We start from the raw sequence: 24,725 nt of genomic DNA on the forward strand, positions 1-24,725 counted from the left end.
CTCAACTGTATAGAATAGTTTAATTTTGTTTATGTCCTGGCACATGTTTTCCAGGGGGCGAATCCAGCCCCCATCCTTTGTCGGGTTTTGCATGTATTCATTAGTGCCAAACAGTGACAGAGTGCTATGGCTGTATTACTGGATTTGGTACTGTGCCTCCATCCCAACAAACAAGGGCTAGTAATGTGTGTGTAAGGACAATCCATGTTTGTGCCCTGATGGTCCAGACACAGATTCACTTCTGCTGGCACCTTTCGATGGGGCTTGCGTGGTGACTAGCTGTGAGATTAATCTGCACAGAGGCACTAATGTTCCCTGTTGCTATGAGAAGTTCAGAGCCCTCCCCTGTGTACAAATGTAGTGATGAGATCTGCATGTTTGTCCATTACTGATCCGTTACATATTTGTCCACACCAAGGTTGCTCTGTCTTCACTCTTCTGTATTTTCTGCTGTACCATAGCTGCCCTATCCCCTGGTATGCCTTTAACTGATCTTCGACTTTAGGTCAGATCTGATTTGAAAGATACTCTGTGAACTCAAGGGTTGCCTCCACAGACTCCTGACTAGACCTGCACGTAACCGTTACACCATGGAGGCCAATACTGACACAGGGTACACATGGCCACACACTTGAACTGGACACTTTTGTGCAACGAACCTCTGAAAATATGTGAACACGTGCAGCATGGGCTGCTGGTCCACCACAGCCACAGGAGGAACATAGGTCCTTTACATTAGTCAAACTGTGGTGTACATAACAATTTTATGGTTGGAAATGAGGCTCTGTGTCGCAAACACTGTACCTACCAAACATGTTCAAATGCCTGTTCATGGGTATACACACAAGTGACCATGAAGTGGTAGCCAACAATTAATGACATGTGAGGGGTAACATATCTGACATAGCCCTCATCAGCCATCCTCAATCTTCCCTGTGTATTGTTTGTCGTGGGAAATGTATTGTTCCCAAAGGTAAACAACTATACACAGCAAAAGAGTCAACACATATTACAAACACATGTCATGACTATTGTACCTCATTGATTGGCATCTGATGGTGATACCCATTTGTAACACATTCATACATGAACATCACACATAATGTATTGCCTGCTGTTCCAACAGAAGCATACAAATCGTTTTAAGTCAATTCACACACAAAGCACACAGGCCATGAATCATATTTTTGTAGTGTAGCCTTGCTGTCCTCTATTGACGCAACATCTGCGCAAACTTAAAAATTCCACTTCAAGTTCCAAAGTTTGCACTGCTGTTGCGTCAGTCAAAAAAGCTAATCCTGCACAACGATATTAGTACTGTGGGCTGCAGTCGCATGGTCTAACACATGTGTCCAAACACTAGAACACACACTGCAGGTCATACCATTCTATCTTTGTCTAGTTATAAGCTGCATGAATGTTAAAATATGAAAAATGACGCAAACACAGTTTGTGTCAGAAATTTTTACGCAAATGCATCAAGAAATGACGCAAACACTCAAATTACATCAATGGGTCTTTAGCGTTAATTCCACCAGCGCACCCCAGGCATGCGGATATCCATTGAAAATGTATTGTTCAATAAATGTGTGGCATTTTGACGCCTATGCGTCAAACATTTTGACGCAAACTACGCAAGACAGAAAACAGGGCGCAAATGAGAGAGGAAGTGATGTAATAGGATATCCTGTTTACAGAGATGGTAAAGTGGATGTACTTTCACTTTCACTTTGCAGTCTGTGATTTTTCTAGACTGTGTGGCTGTGTGTTGATTTGCTCTTCTGTGGATTTTGTATTTTGTCTCCTGTGTGGTCTATCTTTTGTCTTTTGGTGTTCACTAACTGTATTTTGTACCTGTGTAAGTGCTTTGTGTCTTTTATTGTTGTTAGATTTGTATTTGTACTGTTGGGGGTCTGTTTGTGGGTAAGATTAGTTGGGGTAGTTTGGGTCTTTAATTGGGTTTTATAAGTTTCCTTTTTTCTACTTCCTCTTCCCATTTTTTCCCTATTTACTGTCAAACATTGTGGGGGTCATTCTAACTCTGGCGGGCGGCGGAGGCCGCCCGCCAGAGTTCCCCCCTCCGAAATACCGCACCGCGGTCAGTAGACCGCGGAGGGTATTCTAAGTTTTTCCCTGGGCTGGCGGGCGGTCGCCAAAAGACCGCCCGCCAGCCCAGGGAAAAACACCCTTCCCACGAGGATGCCGGCTCGTAATCGAGCCGGCGGAGTGGGAAGGTGCGACGGGTGCTGTTGCACCCGTCGCGTATTTCACTGTCTGCCAAGCAGACAGTGAAATACTTGTAGGGGCCCTCTTACGGGGGCCCCTGCAGTGCCCATGCCAGTGGCATGGGCACTGCAGGGGCCCCCGGGGGCCCCGCGACCCCCCCTACCGCCATCCGGTTCCCGGCGGGCGGACCGCCGGGAACTGGATGGCGGTAGGGGGGGTCGGAATCCCCTCGGCGGCGCAGCTAGCTGCGCCGCCTTGGAGGATTCCAAAGGGCGGCGGTACACTGGCGGGAGACCGCCAGTGTTGCCGGTCCGACCGCGGCTTTACCGCCGCAGTCGGAATGCCCTTGGGAGCACCGCCGGCCTGTCGCGGTGCTCCCGCCGACCCTGGCCCCGGCGGTCTTAGACCGCCGGGGTCAGAATGACCCCCTGTGTTTTGTACTATGTCGGGAAGGGCAAGGCTGGAGCGCATAGGTGAGGAGGAGTTTGGGGCATTTGTGTGGCAGGCGTGCCACTTCCTTCCCATGATGTTGGAAGCTGGGGACGTGTGACACAAGGGTATCACACAGAGGCAAGACAGCTGATCTGGTCAAAGGTGCTGTTCCACCTGAGAAGGATATTTAACAACACCCGGAACGAGCACCAGCTCAAGCATGGCTGGGCTGACCTGGTGGCCCAAGAGCAGGACCTGCTGCACCACCTAGGTGTGGTGATTGGTGGCCCTGTTGATGAGTATCACATTGACAAATGTGTACAGTTCAATGCTCCTGAGTGACAGTAGCAGATGTTGTGACATGCTGCATGCAATGTTTATGGCCATGTGGAATGTAAGTTGAACAAACTGTAAGTATGAATATTCATTCACATGGACAAACCCAAATGGCCCATTCTGCTATCAGATTGCACAATCACAAAACAGGGTCTTCGAGTGGCATTTAGGATTAGGAGTTCAACTCCTATCATTGAGTCGCAGGTGCCTATGACTTTTTTTTTTTGGGCACAATTGCCGGGACTGAGCTATTACAGTTACCATCTGTTTCAAATTGGTACCAACCCATTTTCAAAAGGGAAAGGGTCAGCATGGGATCCCTCCTCTTTGTGAATGCATGGCCACAAACTATTTCTGAGCATGAAGTTATGCAAGCAACCACTGACTGCTTCTGAAAATCTATTTCAGTCATGAAATAGGTTGTTAAAATACTTTCTGTACACCCCTGCTGAAATATTGCTGCATTTCAACAAATGTTAACATCTCAGTATGAAAGCAGTCACAGACATGGTGGTCTGCTGGTTTCAGTAGGCCAGCATGCCTGTGAGTGCTGCTATTCCCAAAGGGGTTTTCAAAATGGCACCTACCTCATCATAATTGAAGAGGTAGGTCATTTGCTACCCCATTTGTTATTTGCAAACAGTGTCATTTTGAGCGTTCTACCTCTGATCATCCAAGTTGCTAATTGCTAGTTGCTGAGTCTCGCAATGTGTGATTCACAATACCTGATATAGGTACACATGGCCCTGAGTGACACATTTCAGGTGCAATGACTACACCTGTGCCCATGCATTCTGTCAACCATGATCAGCTAAGACACTGTCAGCATACATTATTTCGCAGTTTTGGAACAGCAAAGTGGCCAATCCATATTTAGCGCTACATTGTCATCATTTCACACACAGGATCCCTGCCATCATGTTGTCATAGTGGGCATATATGGCTTAAGGGACACTGCCAATGAGGCATATGTAACCTACATACAACACTGGCACACCTATTATGGACCACTGAAAGCACAATAATTCCTGAATGCAAATCAACCCACAAGTTCATCACACAGTTAATCATTGTCCCTTGATGCACAAGCCACAATACCTGAGTCACTGGTATTGCAGTGCACCAGGAAAGTGGCATTGCAATTGTCACCCAATAACAAATGATGAAATGGAGTACCATCTGAAATTGATTAGCCACAAAAGTGTGTAGTCAGGTTTAGCACCACATGATTGTTAGGGCCAGTGCATGTGTGCATATGTGTGTCTATCACTCACTGGAGTGACAGTGTCAATGCAAGTTTGCAGTGGTATGTCTGTTGGAGTGTCTACATGCCTGATGTGCAGCTCTATCATATAAAATGTCACACACTGTGATATGTTGTTCCCACGTTTGTACAGTGATCAGACATTGAGCATATATCTCCCTTTCATGTTTTATAGGTGGACCCGCCCCCTATACCATTGGTGAAGTGGCTTGAGGACCCAGACAGATCCAGTAAGTGTGAACATTTCTGTCCTGTGTTGTGATTGCAGCTGTTGTGGGATTGACTCTTGTGAGTTGGACTCATTGCAAGATATGATGAGCTGGCACGTGATCTGATATGTGACTTGACTGGAGGTTGACATAGTGTTCCATGGAAGAGTTAGACATTCACTGGGAGAGAGTTATATCTTGGGAGTCTAGTGCTGCGCAATAGGCATGGGCAGGTGAACAAGGTGATTTGTAGCCACATGTAGGCCCACGTTTGATTTGGTGGTGGTCCAGTGTCATAATTTAGTCAGCAAGTCATACCCTAATTCACACAAAACAGTGACGCATCATTTGAACACACAAAATTGTGCATCCCTGTAATGTAATGAATATGTGGAACTGTATGGGTGACTGTCCCCCAGCATCTAGCCCCAAATGTTGTACTCCATTTACGTTCAACTTAAGTGGTATGTTATAGGCGTGCATGCAGGTCAAGGCCAGATGTGTGCTCGCATCAATGTGGGTGATTTAGGAATGTGTCGGTGTGATCTGATATTGATGGTTGTCCACAACTGGAAACAAGAATGTAGATGTGAATGACCAATGGTTGACTCACTCAGTGGTTTCACTCACTAAATCCATGTACAGATGGACAAAGCTTACTGATTGTCGTTGACAGTTGAAAATATGTATTGCATGCCCATCCTCCCTGAGGCACACGGTTAGGGGAGGAAAATATATGTAGCTAGGTGTGATGGTCACAGTGTAGATAACAGACGTGTAATTCAAACATGCATGAATGCCAAACTACACTGACCCCTTATGATTAGCAACTGCATACCATCCTGCCAGTTCCATATACAAATCACAGGTCTTGTGTGCCCTGAAGTTGATCCAGATGATAGGGATTAGTTGGCCTGGCACATGTTGAGTACTTGCTGTATTTGCAAAGTGACCAATTGCACTACATATATGCACAGATCAGTTAATTTGGTACACACCTTGTTGTGCATTGCTGTGCTATTAGATAGTTGATGGGTAGGCTGCGTTGGTATGTCATTCCTCAGGGACATTCTATCATCTTTACTGTGATTTGGACTGCATGTGCAATTTATGAGGAAGTGTTAGATTATCATCTGTACATTCATAACACAATGATGACACTAATGTTGTCCTGTCTCTTTTTTACAGCTGCCAAAATGAATGCCGAACCAATTTGAGAGTTTCAGAGGCAGGCAGTGCGATACAGGCACATCCTTGATGTGGAGGCTGGGTATAGAATGATGGCAAGACGCTATCGTTGTGAAAGAGCCACAGGAGCATGGCGGGCTTTTAACCAAGGGGGCCCGGCATTGGCCACAACAGGTGCCACCACCACCCTGACTGCAGGCACAGTGGACACCGGTATCTCTGCCACACCTGCTGCACCCTCAGCATCTGCAGCACAAGACACAACAACTGCTGCACCATCTATGCCACCACCCCCAACCACGGCACCAGCACCTGCAGTTGCTACAACCACAGCGACACAAACTACCACATCAGGTGTTATGGACATGGCCGCATTGCGCCAGCTACAGCAGGACATGCGTAGGGTCATAAGGCGAATGGACAGTCTCCAGCGTGAGATAGCCAGCAACAGCCGAAGACTCAAATCAATTAAAAAAACCCTGAGGAGGGCAAATCTCTGAGTCCAGTTTTGTCTCACCCCTAATTCCGTCCCCTCCCTCCTCTTTCCTTTTACTGTTTTTAAGTGGGTTTAGGGGGTTTAGTGATAGGTTAGAGTAGGCTATTAGTTTAGATAGGATAAGTAGGTTGGGAGGTGGGGGGAGGTATATTATTACATGTTCGTTTGTGGGTGGGTGGGGGTTGATGTTGGGGTTTATGGGTATTCTAGAAAAAATATATATATAAAATAAAAAAATAAAAAAATATATATATGTTTAGTATGAGTTAGTATCTGTTTAGGTTAGTGTATGTTGTCCTACATGTGTCCCGTCATATAAGTGGGGTGGGGGTTGATGTTTAGAGTGTTTAGTAACATGTGATAAGTAAGTTTAGCATAGGGTAGTTATGGCCAGTTGTGGGTAAGGTATAGCTAGGATAGGTTAGGTTAGTATAGGTGTGTGACATAGTTTAAGTTTTCTTTCATACATATGTAATAACGTTTTAGGTACTCCTTTACGGTATGTATCATATGCTTGAGGATCTGGGCCTTTACATGAGTGTACAGTGGCAAATTTGTGTTTGCCTGTGTATTCCATCCTACATCCACATCCCATTCTTGACGTGTTTATTCCCACTTCAAAATGAGCAGTCACATTGGCAGCTACAACAAAGCTACACCTCTATGCATCTGCCATTCATTGTACCCACCACTCAAGGTGACTGTGGTTCCCATTTATTGGACAGGCAGGTGTGATTTTAAAGCTGTCTTCATTTGGGTCCTGTGTTGCAATCTTCGACACTGTGGGACTTCTGCCTGCAGCCTGATGTTCATGTGAACCCTGATAAACTGAGTGGTGTCATAATCTTATGAGGTTCAGCATACAAAATTCCCGCCTATGAGTTTTTTCATTGTACTCCCAGGTGACGGTATTGCCAAAACACTCTTACACATCCATTCCTGCTGTATTTGTGGTTGTGGGATTTAAGTTTAGAGTCATATGTCACATACACAATGATTGTCTTGTAGGGGATGTGGCCAGCATTGAGTTTCATCTTGTAGATACCTTGGGCCTGACATATACAATTATCACACAACATTTTACTGTTTGTGGTGCTTTAACTTCAGAAATGAGCCACAAGTAGCACAGATGATTGTAAAATCCAGACCCTTGTGCATAGATATCAGCCCACATTCTTTTTACGCTCTTGTATTGACATTCTGTGGCCATTGACATGTTACATGCATCACAAATCTCCTGCACAGTAGATGTGTCACATTACACAGAGCCAAAGTGGTTGTCTAGATGCTGTTTATTTGAAAGTGCTGTAGTGCAATATTTACATAGTCCAGGTTTGTAAGTCAATTGGTGTGACGCATTCTATTGTGACGCAACGCAAGTGCAATGTTGAGGGACATGTCATTGGACATGCAGCAAAGGAGTGTCATTCAGTGGAAAGGAACATGAATTGCCAATTGGGCAGTGAGATACAATTACAATCCATGGTGGTAAGGTAAACAGTGTTTTGGAGAACAGTGCATGTCACCAACTGTAGCAAGACTGGCATGTTGTCAAGCACAGGACATAGGAAAATCAGTGCCCATGTGGCATGGGCTGGTGCTACTGGGTACTCCTACGAGTGACTGTTTACGTCTTCATCTTTTGATGTGTGTGTCATCTCCTCTGCCCTTGGTGGTGGGTTTGAGGGGGAAACACACACTTCAGTGTTTGGAGAAGTGGACTCTGAACTCCCGGTAGCTGCCAACTGTGGAACTATTAAGGGCATAACTGCAGCAAGGAGGAGCTGCTGGTTATTGAGTATAGCAGCAACATCCCTGTGGTAGGCAGCCAGGTTGGCTCTGAGGGAGTCCTGATTGTTGTCATTCATGCAGTGAAAAGTTTGGGAGGCCAGGTGTTGTGGCAACTCCCTCACTGCAGTGGTGAAGTCCCTCACACTCTGTTGTAGTGATTGCACTAGTGATTGTTGGACTTGCATGGGTGATGACTGTTCTGCGGATATCAACATGCACATGCGCATCCCCTCAAGGCTGGCTGCCATATGTTGCATCCTCACCGCACCTCCTTGGCCAGCTCCCGCTGTACTCCACAACTGTCCTCTCAAAGGTGTCATCAGAGTCCTCAGCTGTGTTGGAGCTGGCAGGTCGTACTACTGGGGTGGTTCCTCTGGGATGGCTGCTACATTTGTGCTCCTCCTTGCGACTGAAAGTGGGGTCTGGGGAATTCCCAGGACATCTTGGAGAGTTTCCTGACTAATGGTTGTCAGCTCATCATCCATTTCGTCAGGGTAGTCCCGGACAGGCATATCCACAGGAGAGCCATCGTCCTCTCCAATGAGATATTGTACAATTAGTGTGACTGTGTTGTGCCAGTTGTAATGTGACGTCACTGACTTCCTATTAGTGGAACATTGTAATCTGGGTTCCCGTTCATTGTTCCTGTCTTTAGTATTTGCATTATCATAGGCCTATGCCCCACCTGCATGTCACATGTAGTGTGGGCAGTTTGGGGAATTGACTACGTCACATCCTCTAGGTGTAGGTTCTGTCCAAAATGTGTCTTGCCACCTTCTTGTCCTACTCAACCCTCCCTCTACTACCATTATCATGGTGAGGCCTTGCAATGCCTGTTGGTGTTATGATGCCACATGCACCACACATAACAATATAGCCCTGACCCAGTCTTTGATATTTCACATACACAGATACGTTGCTGAGGCCTAGCACATACCATGTATTGCATTGGCATGACACGATACAGGTGTCAGCATTGGTAGTTTGTCATATTGATGTTTGCAAATGTGTGCTACATTGCATTGCATTGATGGGCCTGGCAGAGTTCCATTTCCTCTTATGACTGTGCAGGTGTGTTTCACTAGCAACACACACATGTCCTCCCCCTCTATTCTGTTGTCTTAGCAGTGTGACAGTTGAGATGTTGCACGGTGGCATTGCAGCTATTGTAACAGAGGCACGGATGGACCCTGGAATGGGCAGCATGGGCATGACATTACTGCTGTGTACTTCATAATGTAAGTGACAATGCCTGATGTTTAATGAGCCTATAGACATGGGCATTTGACAGGAGTTGCACTTGGATAGGAATTGAAGGAGAATGATCACTTAGTCATCCTGAACCCTCATTTTGAGTGTGTTTGTGCCATGGGCACCCAACTGCAATTTTCCTAATTGACCAGCACACACAGCACAGGTAGTAGTGGCAAATGTTGTTAGTGGTAAATGCCACTTGAGGCAATGGCCTGAGACTGGGCATTGTCCCCTAGTTCACATTCTGACAATACCAGCTATCCTGTGACAGCAGCACAGTTTTACATTCTAGCCTACCCTCCTGGACCGGCTTTGCTTTCCAGCAGCCTTGAAATGGTGGTGTACCCCCATGTAAAGGTTCTTGGTGTTGTGTTGTGTTGTGCTGTGCCCCTAGATGTCCCTGCACAGCCCATGCACCCGTGCCGTGCCCGTTTGCCCTTTCCACTGCCTGATTTCCATGGCTGAAATGCATTGTGTAGTAAGTATGTACCTCACCCTTCTTGCACTGAACATTTAGGCATTTTGATCCCCTATGCAATTTACCCTGCATATGTGTTGTTTCCTGGTAGTCTCTCCCCTGGGTCTTGTCTGTGTCCTCCTGGCTGGTTTCTGGTAGACTGAGGTCTCCCTGGGGTCTCTGCTGGTTTCTGGGGTCCATTTTGGGGCTCCTTAGCACTGTTTGCTGCATTTGCGCCACTTTTTGACGCGATTGCAGTGGAAAATACTGCATATCGGGTTTGCAATGTTTTCTGCATCTCGAACCGGATTAGAGTGATTTTTCCTGCATTAACGTCATTTTGCTTTACGACGCTGTGCAATGGTTAGCGTAAAAAAAATTACTCTAACCAGTTCTTAGCGCCACTGTGCGTCAAAGTACAAATTTGATGCACGGGTGGCACTAAGAAATGGTGTCAGCCCGCGTTACATTTTTTGATGCAAAACTGTGTTAGCGCAGTTTTTTATCAAAAAGTGTAAATATGCTCCTGAATACTCTAACTTACAACCTTTCCAATCTCCCAGGAACCACTGAGTCTTATAAGCCATAGACTTCAAACGTTTTGACTTCATGAGACACAATGGTAATTGGCAACATAAGCATTAACAGCCAGACTGTTATCCAAGATGAAGGTGCAACACTCTAGAAGGTTTTGCATAATCATTATTCACATAGCAATTTGATAATTATTTATTTGCATTACTGGACTAGCAGTGTTAGAAGCAAGCCGACCTACAAGTATCGATAATTATTACATCATATATAGCCCCTCAAATAGATTGAATCATAGCTTCTAATACATCTAGCACAATTTGCCCAAAACCTCGCTTCATTAATTTCACACGAACAGCATCACTCATCTCTTTCACATGGTAGACTCAAAGGAATACCAAAACCATGTAAGGTGAACACACCCAAATACAAGGTAGACTAAAACAGATTGCTTTAACAGACACATAATCAATTCTACTAAGTATTGGTTTGGTTCTTCACCAACTAGAAATTCACCACTAACAACATAACTTCTTTCACACTCACTCTTTCCCACAAACTCCATTGGCTTAACTTTTGTAGTTAATGATGCAACAAATATAATTCACCCTTCCCCACATGCTCCATTCTCAGTCTTGGGTGCAAATTCTAACCCTGAAAAACCTCTTCAGTCTTTATCTGTTCTATAATTTTCCTTTCATTCTTCCAGTCTTTCACAGTTTTCACTCTGCTTTCATTATATGCTTGAAAAATTCACACTTGTCTTTACTCAAACTGCAAACATACTTGCCTTTAGTAATTTCAATATTCTGGCTAGTTGTGCCTCAGATTTTAGATATTTAATGTAGGTTATTAAATACCCAAGAACTCCAGAAAAAGAAGGTTTTCCAGTGAAGGTTTGGCATCCAACAGATATGGTGAAGAAAACTCTTGCATAATTAATATACTGCAAAAACATTGCATGATAAACTCTAGGGCATTAGCAGTTGAAAATATGATGATCCTTGCAGAACAAAGGAGGAGGTGCACACAAAGCAATTCACTACCGTCATCATAGCTATATATTCTTTCAAAGGTTTAGCATTAACATTATTCTCAAAGTTACTTACTAATCTTTCGCTATTTGTGAATGTGTTCTGTCCAATCTCATTATGACCTATAGTTAATTCAACATGTGATGAAATATATCCCAAATGAAGCTAATAATATAACTATTACACAGCCTCTTGTGGATGCCATTTCTACTGAGACCAAAGACAAAAACTGAAAGACTTTACAATACCAAAATGTTTGTGTTCAAGATTTTTTCAAAAACAATTATGGCTTCTTTTCTTATTTTTTAAACAATAATCGAAAAAACAAAATCAAACTTCAGAGGTTTATTTGTGTCAGTTCATTTGTTTAGTTCATGGATTTAGGACTATATTTCATCATCTGGCAAAGCTCAAAATTTTAGTTTAAAAATTTCACAACTTTCAGGATTTGCAAAAGATCAAGTTGTTTTTTTTGTTCTCCTCTTTCATCTTAAAGATCAATTGGCAGCAGTTTTTTAGATTGTAAACTTTCACTCCTGACTCTTCTTCTTCAGACACATGCTAGATATGCTCACTCCTGTGAAAAGTGTTTTCTGTGTGGGATTCTCATTCTTGTTAGTCTTGAAGGAACAGGTGATTCAAGATTACTATTCCCAGGATAAATGTAAATTATTTCTGGTTCTTCCTTAATTCACTCTGGTCTTCCATTTTTCCAAAGCCTTCTTTTGCAAATTCTTTTTGCTGCCTGAGGCCACTTGTATCCGTAAAGCACTTTTTTGATTTGTGTGTCTTTACTTATAACTACTGCTGAATCTTCTTCACTCACTGTTGAACTTCTATGTTGACCAGCATCAGTAACTCTGCCCACTGTGAAGTGCTTCTTTAACTTGGGCATTCTTGAGACTCAAATGTTCAGCTCAAAACTTTTAGGAACTGGATCAGGGAATGTTTCTTCCTACTGCTTGTGACTTTGCAACAGTTCTTCACTGTGATTCTCAAATTGATACTGGCTACTGGTACCTCGGCAAGTAGATTCACTTTCACCATCATCACCAACTTCTTCAGTTTCAGGATACACTTTTCCCCTACTGGAACCACGTGGCAAACTTGAGCTTGGCTCTGTGAATCATTGGTTGTTGCCACCACCTCTTCACCTGCCATCTTCACTCTTCTCATGTGAGCTGCATAGATCCACTGCGGGATTCCAGCATGCCTCACAGCAGTGTTAGTCACAAGCACAACTTGATGTGGCCCTTTCTAGCTCAGTTTTGGGCAGCTTTTGGGAACATGCTTCTTTATCAGAATCTCGTCGCCTAGTTCTAGTCAATGACACCAAGTTTCTTTTGCCAGTGATGTTGCAAAGTTCTCCTGATGAGAGACAGATTTCACCACATCAGTCAGCCCTTTATGTTAATCTCATACAATATTGTCAATTATTAATGCAAATGCTGCTGCATGGATGTATGCATCTCTCATAGCTCTCCCTATCAAAACTTCATGGGCCAAGAAGCATGTTTTTTATTTGAAGTGCTCCTAATACTCATAAGAATAAGACAAAGAGCATTACGCCACTTCAAATTTGTTGAATCACACAATTTAGAAAGTTTTTTTTTATGGTGTCATTCATCTTCTCCATGACCCCGGAGAATTGAAAATCATAATTACAGTAGAACCTTTGTTCAATTTGGAGTGCAGAATGTAGTAATTTTTAGGATTTTAATCACAATTTGTCGTAATAGTTGCTGGCACGCCGAATAGTGGTAATAACTTTGTCAATAAGAGTTTGCCACTGTCTTACTGTTGCTTCTTCTTGTTGTATAGGCCTTAACCCATTTAGAGAATATGCAAGAATGTATTTAAGCCAATTACAAACAAGTATCTCAATGACATCTGCTTGAAACCTAGTAAATAGACATTTTGATTAGCATATATAGCTCATGACTACTAATGTTTTCTTTCCATGATTGTTTCTCTGACAAGTTCTCCATCTTTGGCATGTCTTCAGTTACACTTCTGAATTTCACATTGCACCCATACCTTTTGAAAGTCCTGGTCATCATATTCCTCCCTAACTGAGGAGGGCCATGCAGATAACAAGCCAGAAAAATGTGGCATTGATTCTGGGAGTACATATTGATGAGCAGGAGAAACCCACAAATCATTGCAGTTCCTCTTACAATCAGTCAATTTCCAATATTTCTCTCTTCTTCTGGATCTTCTGCTGGAATTCCCACAATTCACTTAATGTAGTCTTTACTGGATTCAACAAAATAAATTGACATTATTTGCATTCTTGGTATTTCTTACATTTGATCTCACAGCTGTATTTTCAAGAGCACAGTACTTGGCGACTTGATGAATATAATTATTAGCCATGTCATGATCTGCTTTGCGGGATGTACATTTGACCACTGCCATTTCTCTAGGTTGCTGAATCGCTTCAGTAATATTGAGAATGTAGTAACCTTTCCTGATGGGAGAACCCGAGGATGTCACAAAACTCATTTTGTGATCATACCAGCCCAAACATGTGTACCACACCAAATCATACCGTCTGCCTGTATACATTGTCATACTCAGTTCATCTGCTAGACAACAAGCCCTTGTCAGAGCAATCAACTCTGTCACTTGTGTTATTTTATTATTTGGTTTTGCATGAGAAACATTTTCAACCACACTACATGAGGTACAGTCATTATATAGTCAATATAAGCTTGCCGACACACAACATAGTTATATATTTACATCTTGAATTACAACATATAACATATGTTCTCACGCTTGGGCCGTTAACCAGGTATCATTGGAACTACTTTTTCATGCATTACCTGGAGGTCACAGACCTGTACTTAATTGAATGAAATTGGCCATAGCCCAGATTGAGGATGGTGCTATCTAGCCAGAAGTATGAAAGATGGGGTGATTGGATGGTGCTCTGCACCTGAGTGCAAGCCCCATGGTCAATGATGTAATGGCAGCTGTCATAGTGATTGGGGATGGAGACCCGTTCTTGGCACATAGATAAGCACAGAGGGGGCCCCATATGTCTCTGGGTCGAGAGCGTGGCGACATGAAGTCCCAATACACGTATAACTGTTCTTGGCTGTATATAGCATAGCGCAGCCAGGCGGGAGCTGTAGGAGCAGGTCACCTTCCCCAGTGCATGGCAACTCTCCTTTTCGCTAAAAGGGTAGCATAGCTGTAAGGCATCTGCTTTCAACTGGTACCTTCCCTACATGGCCTGATAATGCCACCAATGGTGTCCAGGATGGGCGGTGTAAAGTTAATTCTTCTGTTATTCTGTATACCTCCTCCCAAAATGACATTATTTGCAGACAAAGCCAGGCCAGGTGCAGAAAGGAGGCTTGTGCATCTCTGCATCTAATGCACTTCACATTTGAGGCCAAGCACATCTTTACTAGTTGTAAGGGGTATCGGTAACGGCGATGCAAATAGTTCAAGTGTATGAGGCAGACTCTATAATTGGGGGAGAGGTGTACCAGTTGGTTACAACAATAACCCCATTGATCCTCAGAGAGTGTAGTGGAGAGTTCTTCATCCCACCCAGCTCTGGCTCTAGATGGAGAGAGCAGGGCAGAAGCCTGAGTGGAGGTATAGAAGCGTGTGATCAGGCATCTCGGTGATTGGGATGTGAAAACGATTTCTAGGGATGGCAGTGTGGGCGGTGCAACTGAGAAGGTGGGGTGTAGAGTGCAGCATGTTGCCCAAAGTTGGTAATACGTCAATGTGTCCAGCAGAGTATGACATAATGCCTCTGTAACAGGCAATTGCGCAATAAAATGACCATCAGGGTATAAGTCTGCAAAGTGAAATATGTGGTACTTAAGTGCACGGGCTCTGGTGCCAGGTTCCTGAAGGGACAGTATTTGGATTCATGAACACTGGGATGGATGGCATGTACAGTAGGGACAATCCAGTTCATTTACGTAACTCCTCCCAAACCCAGCGAACACTAGCAACCGTCTCAATTTCAGCTCTGGGTGCTTTATAAGGACAGAGCAATGCCATCTTGAGAGGGCACAGATCTGCTCTATCCACCTCAATAGCAGTCTGTGGTTGATATGGAGTAGGATGTACCCAAAAGTGCAGATGCTGAGCTAGTGCGCAATATGCGTAAAGAGCCATGTCTGCCGCACCAAGACCTCCCTTAGCCGGCAGTAAAGTAAGGAGTCCCAAGGATATCCTAGGTTGTTTGCCCACTCAAACTAGGGTACTCAAGTTGGACTTTAGAAATTTAAAGAAGGCGGCAGTCAGGGGGATAGGAATGTTGAGGAAAAGATATAAAAATTTGGGGAGGACCACCATCTTCACTATGGAAATATGACCCGTGAGGGAGAGCGAAAGACGGGTCCATAATGGTATCCTGTCTTCTAACCAGGTCATAGCCCAACCATAATTTGCTTGTAATGATGTCCTGACTAAGCCACATGCCAAGATAATAGACCGGCTCCATCTCCCATTGGAGGGGAAATTTGGAGGAGAAAGGCAGGGTCTTGTCTGTAAGGCAAAACAGCACTGATTTCTCCCATTGTATCTGAATCGGATCACCTCCTGTATCATAGGATTCTGATTTTCTTGTGGATCATGGTTATAAAGTACAATATCGTCAGTGTACATTGAGACCACCAGGGTCCTGGAGGTAAGGCCGATTCCCCTTTGGGTGTGGTGCTGCCTAGGACGCACCGCCAGTGGTTCAGTTGCAATGGTGAAAGAGGAGTGACAACAGGCAGCCCTGTCTCATCCCCAAAATAATCCGAAAGGGATCTGAATCAGACCCATATGTGGGCACTCTTTCCAGTGGGAGGGTGTATTGTAGACGGATCTGTTTTATGAATAGTGGACTGAGGCCAATTCTGGCTAGAAGGGGGAAGAGGTAGGACCATTCTAGTGTATCAAACACTTTGGTGGCATCTAGTAGGACAGCTTTTGCCTGAATATACAGAGCAAGATGGTGCATGATAGCAAAAACAGTGCAGAGATTATGGGAGGTGGATTGACCCGGTATAAAACCAGCCTGATCTGGCCTAATAATTTTCAGTAAGAGTGGTAGCAATCTGTTAGTTAGCACCTGAGCGCATATTTTATTATCTACATTGATTGGGGAGAGTGGCCAGTAGGAGTCGCAGTGTGATGCTGGTTTGCCTGGTTTGAGTAAGGTGACTATCATCGTTTCACTTAGTGAGGCAGGGAGAGAGGAATCCTATTACATGGACAGGAGGTGCCGGGCCAGCAGAGGGGAAAACTCCTTATAAAAAGAAGTTGTGAGGCTGTCTCCACCTGGCGCTTTATCCCCTGGGAGGACCTCAAATACCTGTGTTATCTCCTTATTCGTGATAGGGGCCTTGAGGTAAATGTGGTGGACGCAGTCCAACCACACCAGTTCAATCATATCTAAGTATTTGGTGAGCTCCAGTTCATACAGTACTGATGTCTCTTGGTATAATTTAGCATAAAGTGAGGAGAAAGTCGTGCTATCACTGGTGTGGTGGATACTAAATTATTGTCTGAATCTAATAGGGCAGCGATATGGGAAGAGGCTGGATTGTGGTGTAATAATCTCGCTAGGGTTTTGCCCAGGTAGCCACCCTCGCTATATCTGCATGCTTGAGTTTCCTTATGCAGGTAGTGAGTCTCCTGGATGGCCTGTTCCTGGAATTATGCTAATTTGGAGTTAATATCAGCCAACAGATTGACACTTTTTGAGTGAAAATAACTAGTCTCAAGAGACTGGATCTCCCATTCGAGTTTGGCCAGTGACTGACAGATGGATATTAGAACCGCTGCCTGCTGAGTTATACATGCGCCTCTTAGGACCACCTTAATGGCCTCCCACAATGTAGAGGGTGAGTCAACGGAGTTCACATTGAGGCAATAAGCTCAACAATCTCCTTATGAAAATCTTCGTGGAACACTGTGTCTCGCAGTGCATCTGCAGATAGGCTCCAAGAGAAGGGCCCAGGTGCGGAATGAGGGAGCTGGAGCTCCAGCAATACAGGCACGTGGTACAACAAGGTCTGAGGGTGATGTGCAACTCCAACCAACCATGTCCTTACCCCTCAGGATACTATCCAAAAATGTATATGGGACCATGATCTGTGGTATCTGGAAATGCAGATTCTATCCACCATGTGGTGCACAAGTCTCCAAACGTTGTGTAGCTGATTATCAGACTTGATCATGTGGAGCATTTTCGAGGCATGAGGATGATGGTCTCGGGAACCCCCAATCTATCTCTCCGGTCCTCCGGGATGACGTTTAAGTCAGGATCAGCCACATTTGGTCTGTATACAGCCACCAATGTAAGAAGATGTCCTCCCAATGAGCCTGTCAGGAGAATGTATCTGCACTCCGAGTTGAGTACCGCATGAGCCACTTGCCAGATGAGACTGCTGAGTAAAAGTATTGTGACCCCCCTAGCATAAATGGAATATGTTGAGAAGTAAGCTGTGTCCCAGCCTCTGGCTTGCAGGTGAGGGGATTTGGGGTTGATTAGCTGTGTTCCTTGTGGGAAACAAATGCTGATTTTGTGTCTGTTAGATAAGATTGCTCAAGGCGAGCCTTCCTAGCATTGTTGAGGCTGTGTACATTCCAGGTTAAGCACTTCAGGGTGGCCATAGGGACAAGGCGTCCCTTAGATTTGTATTGTGGTTTGGTGATGCAAGCCGTGTGTAGGAAAATCCTAATTGTGTACCTCAACAAGAAATACATAAACAAACAAACAAATTACAAAACTGTATTGCAAACACCCTGACCACCCCCTAACCACTCCAGCCCCAAAACACAGTTGAGATAAAATATCCTCCTCCCACCTTGACTACCCCGTACCCTCAAAAAGGAAAGAGGCATGGGAAACCTTGTGGCAAAGTACTTCAGGCATAGCGCCAGACAAATATCTAGATGTCCGGACCTCGGAAACAAGGCCATCTTGAGATATTGCACAGAAGTAATATAGTAATATTGACACAGTATGCATGGAGACTGATTGAACATGGAGGGCCACCCAGGCAGCTCAATCATTGTCATTTAGAGAGGCGTGCTTGGCAGCACCGGGTGATTCCCCTACTGGTCAGCCCCTCTTAGCAATGAGTTTGGCAAACTTCAGGGCCGACCTGGCATCTATAAAGAAATTTAATTTGCGATCAACAGAGATTCTGAGCCTGGCAAGATATAACAATGCAAATGCTATTTCAGCCTTCTGCAGGAGTTTTTTCACAGGTAGAAACTTGCGGTGGGCAGCCTGCACGCTCAGAGTAAAGTTAGGGAACAAAGAGATGGCACTGCTGAGGTGCTGCAGAGGGCTCTTTTCACAAGCTAAATGTCCCTGTCTCATTAGTGCAAAATTTTGGTGATTATCTGTCTGGCTGTCGCCCCCGGGGCCAGTCGAGGGTTGAGCAAATGATGGGCCCGTTCCACTATAAACAATGGTGATAAATTCTTGGCAAACAGGCTACGTATCATATGCTTGACAAAGTCCTCCATTTTGGATATGGAGGTGGACTCCGGAACACCTATAATGCAAAGGTAGCTGAGTCGGAATCTGTCCTCCAAATGTTCATTCTTAGCCTTAATAATGGCGAGTATCTTGCTTATTTTTAAAAGGTGCTCTTTGGATTCAGACTGTTGGTTGTCTATATCATATATCCGGATTTCCAGGCAGTCCAACCATGACATAAATGTGACTACCCGCTGTTTGACCTGGTCGAGGCAAGCGGCGAGGAGGTCCAACTTGCCATGAATAGTTTTAAGATTGGCTTTCACGTCAAGGAGTATTTCCTTGAAACAGTGCTCTTCAGGATTCTCCTCTACCCGAGGGTTCATAGATGCTCCAGAGGGCCTCTCACCTTCAGTATACTGGATGCATTTGTTGCCTTCAAAGATGAGGTTTGCCTGTCTGGCATCTGACTTGCCCATTATAACAGATGACAGGTACAGCCCAGACAAAATGGATTAGCATTCCCAAGCACCCCTTGTTCAAGGAGATGTTTGGCGTGCTGGGTGTGGGCACCAGTCTTGAGGCCCAGATGCCGCTGCCAGATGGGCCCACATCTCCATGCCTCCACATCTTCGGTGAGGACACACGCAGGCCCACGTAGCTGCCCCTATTGGAAAGGGGCAACAGTACCATCGGGGGGCACAATCCAAATGCAAATATGATGTTGGCTGCCTCCCAAGGAACTATCAGCAGAGGCAGTCATCTGGGGAGTCTCGAGGGGCCCAGGTATCCATGGGTCACCCCCCACAGCCCACTCACAGCTAGCAGGGATGCTGTCGCCAATTTTAGTGGGGGGGGGCAGTTTCAGCCTTTTTAGTGTCCACAGGCCAAAGCCCTCTAGGCCCAGGGCCCCTTCCCCTGCACCTACCGGATTTCTCCCCCTCTGCCGAAGCACTCAAATACACCCAGCCGGGTGTACGCTCACCACACTCCCTATCTTCGAGGAGCGCGGCTGTGCTCAGGTCTCGCTCCTCACCGCCTACCCGGTCACCCACACTAGAGCACCTCGGATTGCATCACGTGGCTGGTCTCCTCCTGCCTCACAGCTCCTCTGGCTCAGGAGTGTTGACCGGCAGCACAGGGCTGGTAAGTGTTGAATGCGGCTCCTGCCAATTCAGGGATAATGCAACACACCAGACCGGCAGCCGGTTGTCCTGCCAGGCTGTGCCCATCGTTATCTCCGCCTAGCGGTCCCCCCTGCATACCAGCAAGCAGCGGCGACCCCTCAAAATATTGTTTGCAGCACTAGAATGCTGTGGCATGTGGGTGGCGAGTCCGATGTCCTCAGTATGTACAGATTTTTGGCAGATTATTGCAACAGGTCTGCAGAGCACTCTATGGAGTGGCCATCTTGCAGCCTGGTGAGACCACTCCCCCCCCCACCAGCTGTGCTTAAGTTATGTCAGACAAGTATGCTGCTTCAGTAATTTCAGAAATGGAACAGACTGCATAAGTAACAGATAGTACTCATTGCTTGTCTCTCAGATAAGAACCACCCAGAGACAAAGGCAGGCCAGCCATTTAAAGGGAAACATCTTTGATATCTGATCTTGGCTTGGTACACAATTCAGTCACATTAACACAATCAGGGTCAGGGTCCTCATCATCCTCATCATTTTCTGAAACCAGCAGCAGTGCTGAATGATTCAAGGTATTGCACCTCTTAATTGAAATATTTTCAGCTGCAAATACTGTTTGCTCATATCTTGTGAGAAGACTGTTTGACACATGTTCTGGTGTAAGTCAACAAAATTCTAGCTGACTGAGGAGGAACCAGAATGAGAATATGACCCATAACAATCCTCTTGCTCTGTTCTTTTGCAAAGCAAATAACTACAACTGCTTTCAGAAAACCAGGAAGAGTCACAGCTATAGGATTTAATGTGGCAAAACAGTAAGCAAGAGGTTCCACCACCCCTCCATTCTTTTGTGTGCACATGGACAATGCACACCCACTCTTTCTGTGACAAAAGAGAATCAACTCTTTTTCTTAATCAGGAATACCAAGGGTGGGTGCATTGGAGTGATTTTCTATCAATTCTCAAGGCCTGCATGCATTTACCATCATATGGTACTGAATCCTTAATATCACTGTGAATCAGCCTTTAGTAAAGGCTTTGCAGTCAAAGAAAAGTCTGGAATCAATTGATGACAGTAGCCAACTATTCCTAAAAACATTCTCATCTCCATCTGGGTGGTTGGAGAACTGCAAAAAGGTGTTCTTTTTTTAGTGATTCCTTGCACCTTGCTCAATGTGATGACCAAGATAAATCAATTATTTTTTACAGTACTGCAACTTTGTAGGTGAAACCTTGTGACTATTGTCAACAAGGTGATTCAGGAATGCATCTAGAATGCATCAAGTTTGCCGCCTTCTTTTATTTTTAATGCCACTAATAGGTCATCAATGTTCTGAAGTAAGACTGACTTAGAGGGTAAATGCAAAGTCCTTTTTAGGATCTGACTAAAAATTAAGGAGCATTCAGTTACTCTTGCAGAATTTGACACCAAATGAGGACTTTATTTTAAAACCGAAATACAAAAAAGATATTGACTATCCTCATGCTGAGAAACAGCAAAGAATTATTGGCATAAGTCAGTGACAGCAGTATATCAATATTCATCTGCAAGAATCTGAAACAATATTACAGCATGATTTGGTACCACTGGCAACAAAGGACTATAATTTGATTAACTTTTCTAAGGTCCTGCACTAGCCTCCATTTACCACTTGTTTTAAAATGCTCATTACAGTAGACTTGCAAGAACTATGAAGCACCTTCTGTAGAATGTTTTGCTCTATCATTTTGTCTTCATGCATTCCTTTGCTTCTCTTGAAACTTTATATTGTTGAATTCTGGGATGAACAGCATTTGGTTTGACTTGTGCTTTAACTGATTCTACATGCTTTATCAGTCCTATCGCCTTTTCCTGTAAAATGCCATACCTCTTCTTTGACAGTATGTCTTACATTCAGGAGCAGGTCACCTTTTGTAAGAAGTGGGAGCAGCGGAACTCTTGAGCCTTGTCATTTTATTTTAAAAACTGAACCTTCATCTTGTGTTTCAACTGTGACACTATTGTACACACAATAAATCACACAATTAATAAGTCTGTACTAAATAAATTAACAGGGCTTAAATCACACAATATGAACTGATGACTGTTTTCCATTTACCCAAATTTAACTGGGATGTCTACTGTAACTTGATTAATAATCTGTTTAATGTTAATGCCTACAACTTGGATCTTTTTCTCATAAGGGATAGATTGAGAACCTCCACAAAAAGAACTATGGGGTGATAGCACCAGTATCAATCAGAGATTATACAGGATGGCCATTCACTTTCCCATCCACATATGGGCTAGTTTGGCCTACCTAATGGACTGTGCCAAGCACATAATCCTCCTACTCTCTCAGACACCGTCATTGGGAAATTGTCTCTGGTAAAAACTGTGTAAAATTATTGCTCAGAATCAATGGATTATGTTGCTATACAGAATTATATGGCATCTTGTTTTTAATGTTTTGCTGCAACTTTGGAGCTATGGGCTTATCAATGTGGCCATTGATTTTGGCCATTCTGCATAGGTGTACGTATGGCTGGGGGACCAATTTGTTATCTGCATTTAATTTGTGTTTTGTTGCATCTGGGGAACAATATCATTCTGAATGTGATCTGGATTCTGTCTAAACTGAGACTTTCAGTGTTCAATTTTACCACAGATGTGACAAGCAGCACTTTTCTTCAGTGAATTTTATTTGCACTCAATCCAGAATTTTGCTCATTCCTGCTACCTCAACCTTGAGTCTGCACGGTCTCGTTTTTCGGTCCCTCTCCATGCACCCTGTGCCTCATTAATTCCAGAATGTTCAGGCTGTACAAAGTCTGCATCAGAACCCGTTATCTGATTTCTATTGTTTCTCTGAACCTCCTGTCTGTGCAATCATCAAATTCTCATTAGTCTTTTCATGCTTTGTGTCAAAACAGTCACTACAGTATTTGGCATACTTCCGAATCTCATTAATACCTTTAGTCTGCCAACAAATTACACTACTCTGAATGTGTGTTAAGCTCCTGACGCAAACCCAAAAGGAAAGCTGAATCAACTAGCATTACTTTTTTTTTATTCTTCTGATTATTCACTATAAATCTGCATACACCTTACATAATACGCATGCACAGATTCCATTAGATGCTGTGTAGCTCTCATTATTTTTGCTCAATTTACTTCCTTCTCTGGTACTTTCTTTTTCGCATGCTCTATCACTGCTCTATATCTTTCCAAACCTACCTCAGATGGAGCATTGCTAGGCTGAACTCTTGTTGGCTCTTTAGTCGGCTAAGTAGCGGAAGACTTTCACTCAAATAATGTATCTAAATCAATCCAAAGCATTTTCAAAAATGTTTCCAACACATGAACCTCCTGGTACCACTTGTCAGGTTCCTCTCAAGTGTTTGGAAACTTTGTCTTAAAGTCACACAGATTCCCCCAGTCCAAGGTACATGCACATATTGCCTTCCATGCACTTCCCTTAAAGGAAACTATGTCATTGCTACTGGCTATGAATCACTCATTAGCACCTTCACTTTCTTCCCTGTCTCAGTATTTTTATTCTTAGTGTCAGTTTTCTTTCTCTACTCCCTCAAATCACTGCAGTCTTTTATGCGAGTTCGCAAAGTTGCTAGACCCATCTCTGATATTTCTGTCTTACTCAAAACCATTCTGTAAATTCTCTGTGAATTTTTCAACTTGCTTGCATCAGCCCCATATTTGGCTAAATTCTCAAGTTTATTATGTGCTTCATTTGCGCACCCTGCTGCTTCTCTAAACAGGTATTTCATTTCATCCACATTATATGAGGTTATTTTATTTAAAGCAAGTGTATCCTGCAAAATGTCTCCAAGTTCAATCTTTAAGAGTAAAATACAAATTCTCTTTCTTGATGAAGTTTGTTAGGCCCAGTAGGAGTAGACACAGCCTCAAGCAAAACAGGAGACCCAGCAGCATCTCTTCTATCAGTAAATCTGTTAATGTAGTCTCAGGAGGAGCACTTACATTCACAGCTATATTCGCAATTGCCGCTGCAACTGCGGTCATTCACTGTGCATTTGTACTCAGTTCACCTGCTGCACGTACATCAGGTATCAGTGGCCTCTGCCTGTATGCCATCTCTGTATGATCGTGGTTTAAAATCCTAAGGATCATTAAATAAATTATCCTTCTCATCTGAATCTTTTTCTTTATTTTGTCTCTCTCTGTCACGTTCAGACTCATCAGATTTTTTTCTGTCCATTGCCTTGTTAACTATTGTGGGAAATATTCCTACTCCTTCTTCGATATTCACTCTCCAAGATCTTTCCTGAAAGCTCCATTTAGACCCTGATTACGAGTTGGCAATTAATTAGAACCCATGATTAAACCCTTGTTTAAGGCAGGGGTTGGAATTATGGGGTGTTAGGTATTTCATGCATACTCTAATTATCAGATAGTTTAAGTAACTCGGCAGGTTTGAAATGATGGACAACCATACAGTATTTACCAGGTCATGCACTGGGTCTAGGTAATGGCTTTATGTCATTCATTATAGGACTCAAGAAATCCCGCTTTCTGATGTTCGAGGTACTCTCTTAAGCAAATTGCAGGTTCTTTTCACCGGAAGTCTACTTATGCCAGTCTCTTATTCATGCACACGAATGGAAACCGACAGCCGTCAACATCTTGTATGGAGACGAGCCCTCTGAACGAATCTTCTCCCCCTCCATAGCAGGTACACTTGGAGATTTGGGGCCATATTTATACTTTTTGACGCAAAACTGCGCTAACGCAGTTTTGAGTCAAAAAAATTAGCGCCGGCTAACGCCATTCTGAAGCACCATGCGGGCGCCGTATTTATCCAATGACGTTAGCCGGCGTTAGCCGCCGGCGCTGCCTGGTGTGCGTGAAAAAAAACCACGTACACCAGGCAGCGCCGGCGTAGGGGGAAAATGG

This window comes from Pleurodeles waltl, chromosome 4_1 (genome assembly GCF_031143425.1).
Source record: "Pleurodeles waltl isolate 20211129_DDA chromosome 4_1, aPleWal1.hap1.20221129, whole genome shotgun sequence".
Taxonomy (NCBI): domain Eukaryota; kingdom Metazoa; phylum Chordata; class Amphibia; order Caudata; family Salamandridae; genus Pleurodeles; species Pleurodeles waltl.